Source organism: Macrobrachium rosenbergii, chromosome 56 (genome assembly GCF_040412425.1).
Source record: "Macrobrachium rosenbergii isolate ZJJX-2024 chromosome 56, ASM4041242v1, whole genome shotgun sequence".
In the NCBI taxonomy this organism is placed as follows: Eukaryota; Metazoa; Arthropoda; class Malacostraca; order Decapoda; family Palaemonidae; genus Macrobrachium; species Macrobrachium rosenbergii.
Genome location: NC_089796.1, coordinates 66,486,462 through 66,495,582, shown reverse-complemented (window position 1 = coordinate 66,495,582; position 9,121 = coordinate 66,486,462).

Genomic DNA, 9,121 nt, shown 5'->3' with positions numbered 1-9,121 from the left:
ACGAATCTGTGAAAATTCCCGTGTGAAAGTGAAGATATGTTCCACAAAAATTCGCAAAAAAGTTGGGGTCCACTGACAAAATATATTTTGGGAGGGGACAAAGATAATGTTTACAACATGGCAAATAATAAGTCTAGAGGTTCTAAAGAGGACATTTGGTGTTGCAGGGGAATGAGTTGTGCTTTATCATGTTTGAGAGTTTGTTGTTGAGGCAAAGTGTTGGATAAGAATGTTGCAGTTCAAGATAGTTGACAGGAATTATTTGACTGATGCACCTTTTTAAATTTTTGCTTTCTTTATTGTCCCTTTGTGACATTTTATTCTGTGGAAGATTGATTAATAAGTTAATGAACTTCTGAGCTTACTTCATATTTCATAATAACAATATAATAATAATAATAATAATGATGATGATAACTATTCTGGGTAGTTATACTGGGCAGTTTTAAAGGATAAGGAGAATATTTGAACAGGTGTAACTACAAAATGTTAAGATTCCTTGCTGGAGTTAGTATATACCACATCTCTCTGAAGGTTCCAGGGAGACGTGGTATACAGAGGCAGAAAACTTGACTGATATCTCAAAGATTGACATGGTTTGGGTGTGCAGTGAGATGGGAGAAGCAGGTACTCAGGCCAGTAAAAATTGAAGTAGCAGGACAAAGACTAGTAGGAAAGGAGAGCCCTGAAAATCTGTGAGAAAATTTGAGGAGAAAGGCATAGACCAGATGTGAATGTAGGCAGAAGAGGTTAACCTCGTAAAGAGAAAATCAGATGGTAGGTTTTGGTGATAATATGAATTTATCTCCTCTTGCCTAAATGAGATTATCCACTAAAATAAGGACAGACTTTGTGTTAGAGACTTCTTTCTTCTTTCCCTGATGCTTTTGGTAGAGACTTCTTTCTTCTTTCCCTGATGCTTTTGGTATTTCCTTGTAATTACATTATTTTAAACATCTGACTTACCTGGTAGTTATATATATAGCTTTAGTCCCGACGCGGCAGAATTTCAAAACTCGGCGGCAATGCATACGATGGGTAGTCAGGTGTACCACTAGTGCGCCTCTACCCAGGTACCGCAAACCATTCCAACTGTTCCTCAGATCTTCCCTGCCGCCATACAGTTTGCATCGTTAAGAATTTTTGCTCGTTTGTTCGTGATTTTCACAGAGTTTTGGTGAAGTACACTTTGGCTTTGGCTTTGGCTTTCGCTCGTTTTTTGGATTTGATTTGGATTTTCTGGATTTGTTAGATATTGTTGATTTTGACCTTGCTCGCTTTGGATTTTCTTACGATTTTTTCATTTTCAAGATGTCTGACTCTGCTTCAGTGTGAGAATGTGTGTGAGGGTGTAAAACCCGGCTTGCTAAAGCCGCGTTGGATCCCCACTCTATTTGTGTAAAATGCAGAGGGAAAATTGCGTTGGTTAAAGGATAGATGTGATGAATGTTTTGGTTTATCAGAAAGAGAGTGGATGGATTACTACCGATATGTTTCCTAAGCTTGAAAGGATAGGATCAGAAGAGCGGGAGTAGTAAATCTAAGCTCTCTTCTAGAGATAGTCAGGAATTGAAGATTCTCCTCATATCAATCCTATTATTCATTCCCCAGTAGTGGTAGTCCCAGAACCCCCACTGATACTGATAAGGAACCAACCTTCAAAGGACATGATGGCGGCCATTCAAACCTTGGGAAAGGTAGAATCCCTGCGCAAGGAGACAGAGAGGATTATGGTGAATGTCAGAGATCTGAAACATTCAAGTGCTAATGAGAAAAATAAGAGTGTAAAGTGTGGAGGGTGCGGTTGCTAGGTCCGGTCGTGCTCCCTAGTCCTAGACCTCTTCCAAGCTCACCAACCCCTGTGAGAAGGAATGTCGACAGGCGAAGAAGGAGAAGAGAGGCTTTAGCTACCGAGCAGTCGTCCCCCCTCGAGCGTACCTGTTGGCGCTTCCCAGACGCTCACCCCGCCATAGGAAAGGCGAGGTTAAAGTATTTTCATCCTCGTCGGAGGGCGCTGTTACTAGAAGGGACTGGCGCCATCGACCTTATCAGACCCCCTCAAAAGGAAACTTCCGGTGGAGCGGCGTCGGGATTTGACACTTCCTACTCGGGTTGTAGTCACTGGAGCAGCCCAGAGTGTTCCCTCTTAGTTCGGACAATTGCTCTCAGTGAAAAGCAGACGTATGTTGTCGCACGGGCGGCCGTCTGCTTCCGCCGATGAAAATAAGACCGGGCGTCGCTGAAACTTCATTTCCAACGTCGATCGATGAAAAATGAATTAGTAGTTGATATTGCGGCTCCCATGTCGATCCCCAGCAACAGGTAGCTCCGCCAGATCGGTCTAATTCAGGACATGCAACGGAAACTCTTCCTGATGCAAGTCTTTCAGCCTGCAGATAAGACGGATGCAGACGTTTGTCACCGATGGCTGTCACGTCGCCCTGAAACTTTTGACCGATGTCCGCACAGGCGCCAGCTCTCAAGTGACTTCAGGGTGCGGCGGGACAACAAGCGCGAAAATGTTTCGCCTATTCAAGAAACCTCAATCATTTTACGTCAGCCTGAGGAAGCTTTTGACAGATGTCGCACAGGCGCCAGTTCTCGCGACCTTAAGGTTGGACGGAACAATGATTGTCAAGTCTGGACGCCAGGACGCCGAGTAAGCTCAAGAGGATGGGCCAGGGCGCCAGGCGCCAGATCTTGGTCGCCAGGACGCCAGGCGTCAAGAATCTGGCGCCAGGACGCCAGGCGTCCACGAAGACACCAGCGTCCGAGACTGGACACCAGGACGCCCGGCGTCAAGGTGATACTTTGAAAGAAGTCGCTTGGTTTTGGTCAATCAGAAGAAGAGATTGATGATATCCCTCAGTCTCCTGTGGATCTGATCGAACAAGTTTCGGAAGAAGAAGATAGTAAAGGCCTTCAACTTTCATCAGACTTCAAAAAACTTATGAAACTTTTTTGCGGAGGTTTTCCTGAAAACTTTATTCACTGGCTCCTCGTTCCCCACCTTCAGAATTTACTCTTGGGAAGGCGCCTAATGAGTCAGCTTTATATGAAGATGGTTTTGTCCCGCTCGTCAAGAGAGCTCTCAAATGATGAATGAATGGATGCTTTCAAAGAAAGAACAAGGAAAGACAGCCTTGCTTTTCCTCCAGCCAAACTAGCTTCAAGATCGACGTTTGGTATCAAACGGAGAATCGTTCGCCTTGAATACCTGCCTCTTCCGAGGAGACTCAATCTTGTTGATTCATCTGGCGAGTGGCCATGGGAGAACGAAGTTTTGTTGGTCAACATCAGAGTTGGACCACCTCCTCAAAGGAATTTTTAGGGCCTTCGAGGGTCTTTAACTTTCTGGACTGGACCCTGGGAGCGTTAGGGAAGAAAGATGGGATTATTCAGCACGACGACAAAGAAGAATTTGTACATCTTATGTCGTGTGTGGATAAAGGAATCAGAGACAGTGCAGCGTAATTAGCGGCGCTTTTTCTCAGCAGGAATCTTGAAGAAAAGGACCCATCTTTGCTCTTTCCTAGCTAATGGGGTCACATCCAGTCAAAAAGCGGAATTAATTTACGCCCCCTTTTCCTCTCACCTCTTCCCTCAAGACTTGGTTAAAGAGATTTCTACCTCCCTTAGCTGTAGAAACCACACAAGATCTTATATCAAGACAGCAAGAAAAGTCCCTCAACGACTTTCATGACTAAAGAGTAAGAGCTAAGGCTGAGGCTTGTGCTTCAGGATCTCAGCCCTTTTAGGTAGTCGGCCCTCAGGTACAGGTTCCTCGAGGGCGGTAGAAGATCTGCAGCAAGGTGCCTCTAGACAGGGAAGAAACAGGACTTGCGTTCCCCCTTCAGCAGCGGTAGGTGCCAGGCTGTTAAACTTCTGGCAGGTATGGGAGAAAAGAGGGCGGATCCTTGGTCCATTCAACTACTCAAGGATGGATACAAAATCCCTTTCTAAGAAAGCCCCGTTGGCAGACAAACCAATAGATCTGTCTCCCAGATACAGAGGCGAGTCCAAGGCACAGGCGATTCGACAGCAAGTTTCGTTATTACTGCAGAAAACGCACAGAGAAAATACAAAATCTGATTTCGCCAGGATTCTACAACCGCCTTTTCTGGTTCCCAAGAGCTCAGGGGTTGGAGACCAGTACTGATGTGAGTGCCCTCAACGCTTTTGTACAAAAGACGAAGTTTTCCATGGAAACAACAAAATCAGTGTTACGGCAGTCAGACAACACGACTGGATGGTTTTGACCTTCAGGACGATATCTCATTCCTATCCACCCGGCTTAAAGAAATATCGAGATTCGTCTTCAGGAACAGGTATTCAGTTTAGGAGCTCTTTGCTTCGAGCTCAAACACGGCGCCCCAAATATTCACCAGACTGATGTCGAATGTATGAATGCTGCACCACGAGGCATCAGGGCACTCTCTGTATCTGGACGACTGGCTTCAGAGCTCCTTCCTTCAATCGCTGTCTGGGAGGATCTTCAAACGACAGTCTGACATCAGAGGAACTAGGACTTCAAACAGGCAGAAGTCAGCATCTGACCCCATCTCAAGAGATCCTGTGTCTAGGGAGGATTCAGTCTCGGATTTTAGTTTTTCCATCACCATCAAGGATGGAACAGACCTTAAATAAAATTAAAGGACTTTCTGGGAGAAGCGGATGTGCTCGGCGAGGGAATGGATGAGCCTGCTAGGACCCACCTTCTCGCTTAGAAACAGTTAGTTTCCTTAGGAAGACTAAGCCTTCGCCACTCCAATTCCACTCAACGGTATTGGAGCAGAGAAGACGGGCTAGAGAAAGAGTGTATCCCCATTTCAGAGGCGGCGAAACAGTGCCTTCAGTGGTGGAACAACCCAGCCAGAAAGCTTCTCAGGAGGCCTTTCATTAAAACAGAAGAACCCAGACCTGTGTTGTTCTCGGACGCGTCGGACTCGGGTGTGGGAACAACATTGGAGGATTGATATCAGGATTCTGACCAGAGCAAGAGAAGCTCCACATAAATCAAAAAGGAGCTGACTGCAAAATATTTTAGCCCTCAAAGAGTTACAACACTCAGTCAAGACAAGGTAGAGTACAGGTCAACTCCGACAAACCATCAGCGTTGGCCACCATCAACAAACAAGGAGGAACCCACTCCAGGTCACTGTACTAAACGTTGAGGCAACTCCTTATCTGGGCCAGGAGAAAAATGTGACATTGTTGACACGTTTCTGTCTGGGGAAAGAAATGTGAGGGCAGACAGTCTGAGCAGGAAAGGTCAAGTCCTGGCAACAGAATGGACTCTTCACCAAGATGTCTGCAGAGAATTGTCTGATTTGGGGTCGTCCATGCATAGACTCTTTCGCCACAGCTCAAGCGAGGATGGAGACGCACTGCTCTCCTGTGCCAGACCCGCAGGCAATGCACATAGATGCGTTCCTTTTAAATTGGTCCAACCTGGACGTTTACGCCTTTCCCCCTTCAAGATCATAAACAGAGTGATTCAGAAGTTAAGTGTCCCACGAGGAGCGCCAGGATGACTCTAGTGGTCCCCTTTTGGCCAACAAGAGAATGGTTCAGAGGTGCGGGAATGGATGGTGGACACGGAGGAAGTCTGCCCCTAAGGCCAGATCTACTCAAACAACCCCACTTGAAAGGTATCACCAAAACCTCCAAGGTCTACAATAACTGCTCAGACTATGAAAAACTTGCAAGAGCTAGAGGATTTTGAAGGAGCAGCTAGGAGCGACAAGAAGAGCTAGAGGTCATCTACCATCAGGTGTACCAATCCAAGTGGGATATTTTTAGAGGTTGGTGTAAAAACAACTCCGTGTCCTCGTCCAGTACCTCTGTGACCCAGATAGCGGATTTTCTTCTTTACCTTAAGGGAGACGAATCATTTCAGTCTCTGCTATTAAGGGATACAGGAGCATGTTGGCATGGTCTTCAGACACAGAAACTTGGACTTGTCTCACAATAAGGATCTCCAAGACCTTATCAGATCATTGAGACTACCAAAGAGAAAAGTCAGATCTCACCAGCGTGGAACCTAGACGTGGTCCTAAAGTTCCTCATGTCCGATAGTTCAACCTTTGCAAGAGATTTCATTTAAAAGATCTCTGCACAATGAAGACTCTATTTTTGGTTTGCTTAGCGACAGCTAAAAGAGTCAGTGAAGTACATGCCTTCAATAAAACCGCCGGTTTAGGAACAGCAAAACTATCTGCTCTCTACAATTGGGGTTTTAGCTAAGAATGAACGCCTTCACAACCATGGCCCAAGTCCTTCAGATTATGAATCTGGCAGAGATCGCCCAGGTGAGGAGTTAGAGAGAGTCTGTCCCGTAAGAGCTCTGAGAGCGTACCTGCAAAGGGCGAAGAATTTTTGAGGGCAGGTCAGAGGCGCTTTGGTGTTCAGTTAGAAGCCCTCTCTACCAATGTCAAGAACACGTTATCCTTTTTCATTAGACAGTTGATAAGAAGCGATTCAGATGTAATGAAGCGGACCTTGCTTCAAAGGTTAAACCCATGAGGTCAGAGCTGTTGCAACCTCTGCAGCCTTTGGGCAGGAATAGGTCCCTACAAAGTATCATGGACTCTACCTTCTGGAGAAGCAAGTCAGTGTTTGCCTCACTACTTAAAGCAGTACAGACAAACGCTTTATGACTCCACTGCTTTATACACTGGACCGTTTATAGCAGCTAACTCAGTAGTGGGGAGGGACTACCCTGCAATCCCATAATTCGATGCCCTTGATTCTTGCCTTGGAATAGTTGTAATCTTATGGTTGTTTGTGAGATTGGGCGCAATCTTCGCAATCATTGATTTTAGTCAGGTAATCAGTTTGTTCCCTTGCCCTTGAACAAAGGGTATTATAGGTTGTCTGTCACATAGAGGTTGGTATGCCGGTTTGGCAGCTCCTAGAGGTCTTCAGCCCCTGAGGATCGCTGGACCTCTTAAGGAAAGCAGACATGGAGGGGAGTTCATTGAAGTCAGCTTCCTTAAACCAGGTAAGAACCTTAAGTTGGTTTATTAAATCTCTAGCAAAATTCCAAAGATGTTGGCTGTCTCTGACCCTCCACCAAAGGTGTCGATCAGTTATATATAACTACCAGGTAATTCATAGATGTTTAAAAATGATATTTTATAATAAAAAATTTTTGAACATACTTACCTGGTAGTTATATATGATTAAATTGACACCTTTGGTGGGGTCATGGAAGATCTGAGGAACAGTTGAATTTCAAGGGTTAATAAACCAGCCAAGGTCCTTAGGGACTAAAGCTGACTATATATAACTCCCTAAGTTTGTTCAAAAATTTATTTTATTATGAAAATATCAGTTTATGTTAGGGAGCCTCTGTTTGCTGTCACTAACACAGTGTGACAGACATACCTGCTACCTTGTTCCATGTAAATGTCAAAATGATCTTCATCTTAATTGATTCTCTATTTTATGGTTTACGTTCAATCTTCAATTTTTTCCGTAAATATATCCAACCATTCAAAGGGGGATACTGTATTGTTTAGGCATTATTTAAGGAAGCTGAGTTCAATGAACTCCGCTGCAAACCTTCATTTCTTTAGAGTACCTCTGTTCATTTTAGGGGCTCCATCTTTCCAGGCTCTCCAACAGTTGTTCAACCTAGTGCAGACAAGATTTTTACCCCTGTTCACACCTTTCTCAACCTCCTGTATCATCTGGCTAAAATCAGTGCTGAATGACTGGTTCAGGTCCAAACAACCATGGTTTTGGCATTCACATAAGAACAAAGAGTATTATTTTATGGGGTTGGATTAAAGGAAGCTGGCTTCCCTGACTCCTCTCGATTTCTTCATTCCCCTCTTTCGAACTTGATTCCAGGCTGAGAAAATCTCTGGCCACACTTGCATTCACTTCTATGTGACCAATGCTCGAGAACATTCTGTTCAGACTCTACCTTAGAATACTTTTCATCCCAATGATTGGAAATTGACCAGTTTTCACAACCATAAAATTCCCATGATTCAATGTAAGAAAGAGTATTGGAAATGGGATTGTCTGTCCCCTCTCCCCATTACTAAAATTAGAACCTGAAAGATACACTGATTTGTAATGCCATGAAATGTCTTGACTTGAAAAATCACTTGTGAGAGGCAAAACTGGCACTTCTCCATATCGTGTCCAGATACTCTGCAGGGACCTGTTCTGTTTAAGAGCTACTGAAGGCAGCTCTGCCCAACACAGAAATTAACCGCTTTCAGCATATCTTGTAGTCTAGTCTCTCTACATTCCATGCTTTGCCTCTTTTATCAACTGTCTGATAAAATAAAACAGAGCATTCTTGTACATCTGATGTTGAGGCTTTTTGACTAGGAAAATACAAATTTATGTTTTCCTTGTTATATTCCTTTTCTTTATCCAGAGTAGAGCCTTAGGCCCTTCTGTGATATGCAGGACATCTCTTCTCATCAGGAGTTATTGTCCGTTAGCTGTTAGGAATCTGAGCAGAGGTTGTGATATTCATTTTTAGCACACATTTCATCTAGTTCAACTAGTGATGAGATTGCCTTTCCTTGTCCATAAAATTAGTTATTTGTGTTAATTATTTAAATAAGAATACATTATGCTCTGACAAAAGAACCAAGAAAAGGGTTTTCATGAAGCTTCTCCTTTATAAGCTATTTCTACAAAATGTCACCTGTAATCTCAGGACCATTGTTCATGCTGGTTAAACCATATAAATTTGTAAAAGAAATATTGGAAAGTCAAATGGTTGTCCTTCTAAATTCTAAATATGTAAAGATTGGTAGCCTTGTGGTGGATAACTTCCTTGATTTGCAGCCAGCTACCTCCTTAAAAAATGCAGGCTCTTGTGAGTTTTGATTACACAACTTGCAAGTAGCGCAATGGTTTTGGTAATATCTTGACAAGTGGGATTGTTTGAGTAGTAATGATGTATCTGTGTATGAATACAAATCAAACATCAATCCCAGTACTTCATGAAAAAATCTCTTATCGTTTAGTAAGGGGCCACAAGGGTCATTCCGGTCCTCTGATCAAAACAATTTTTTCAGTACCATGTTATTATCTTGATACAGAAACTCATTGATGAATAGTTGGACCGGAAACTGGCAACGTCTATGTA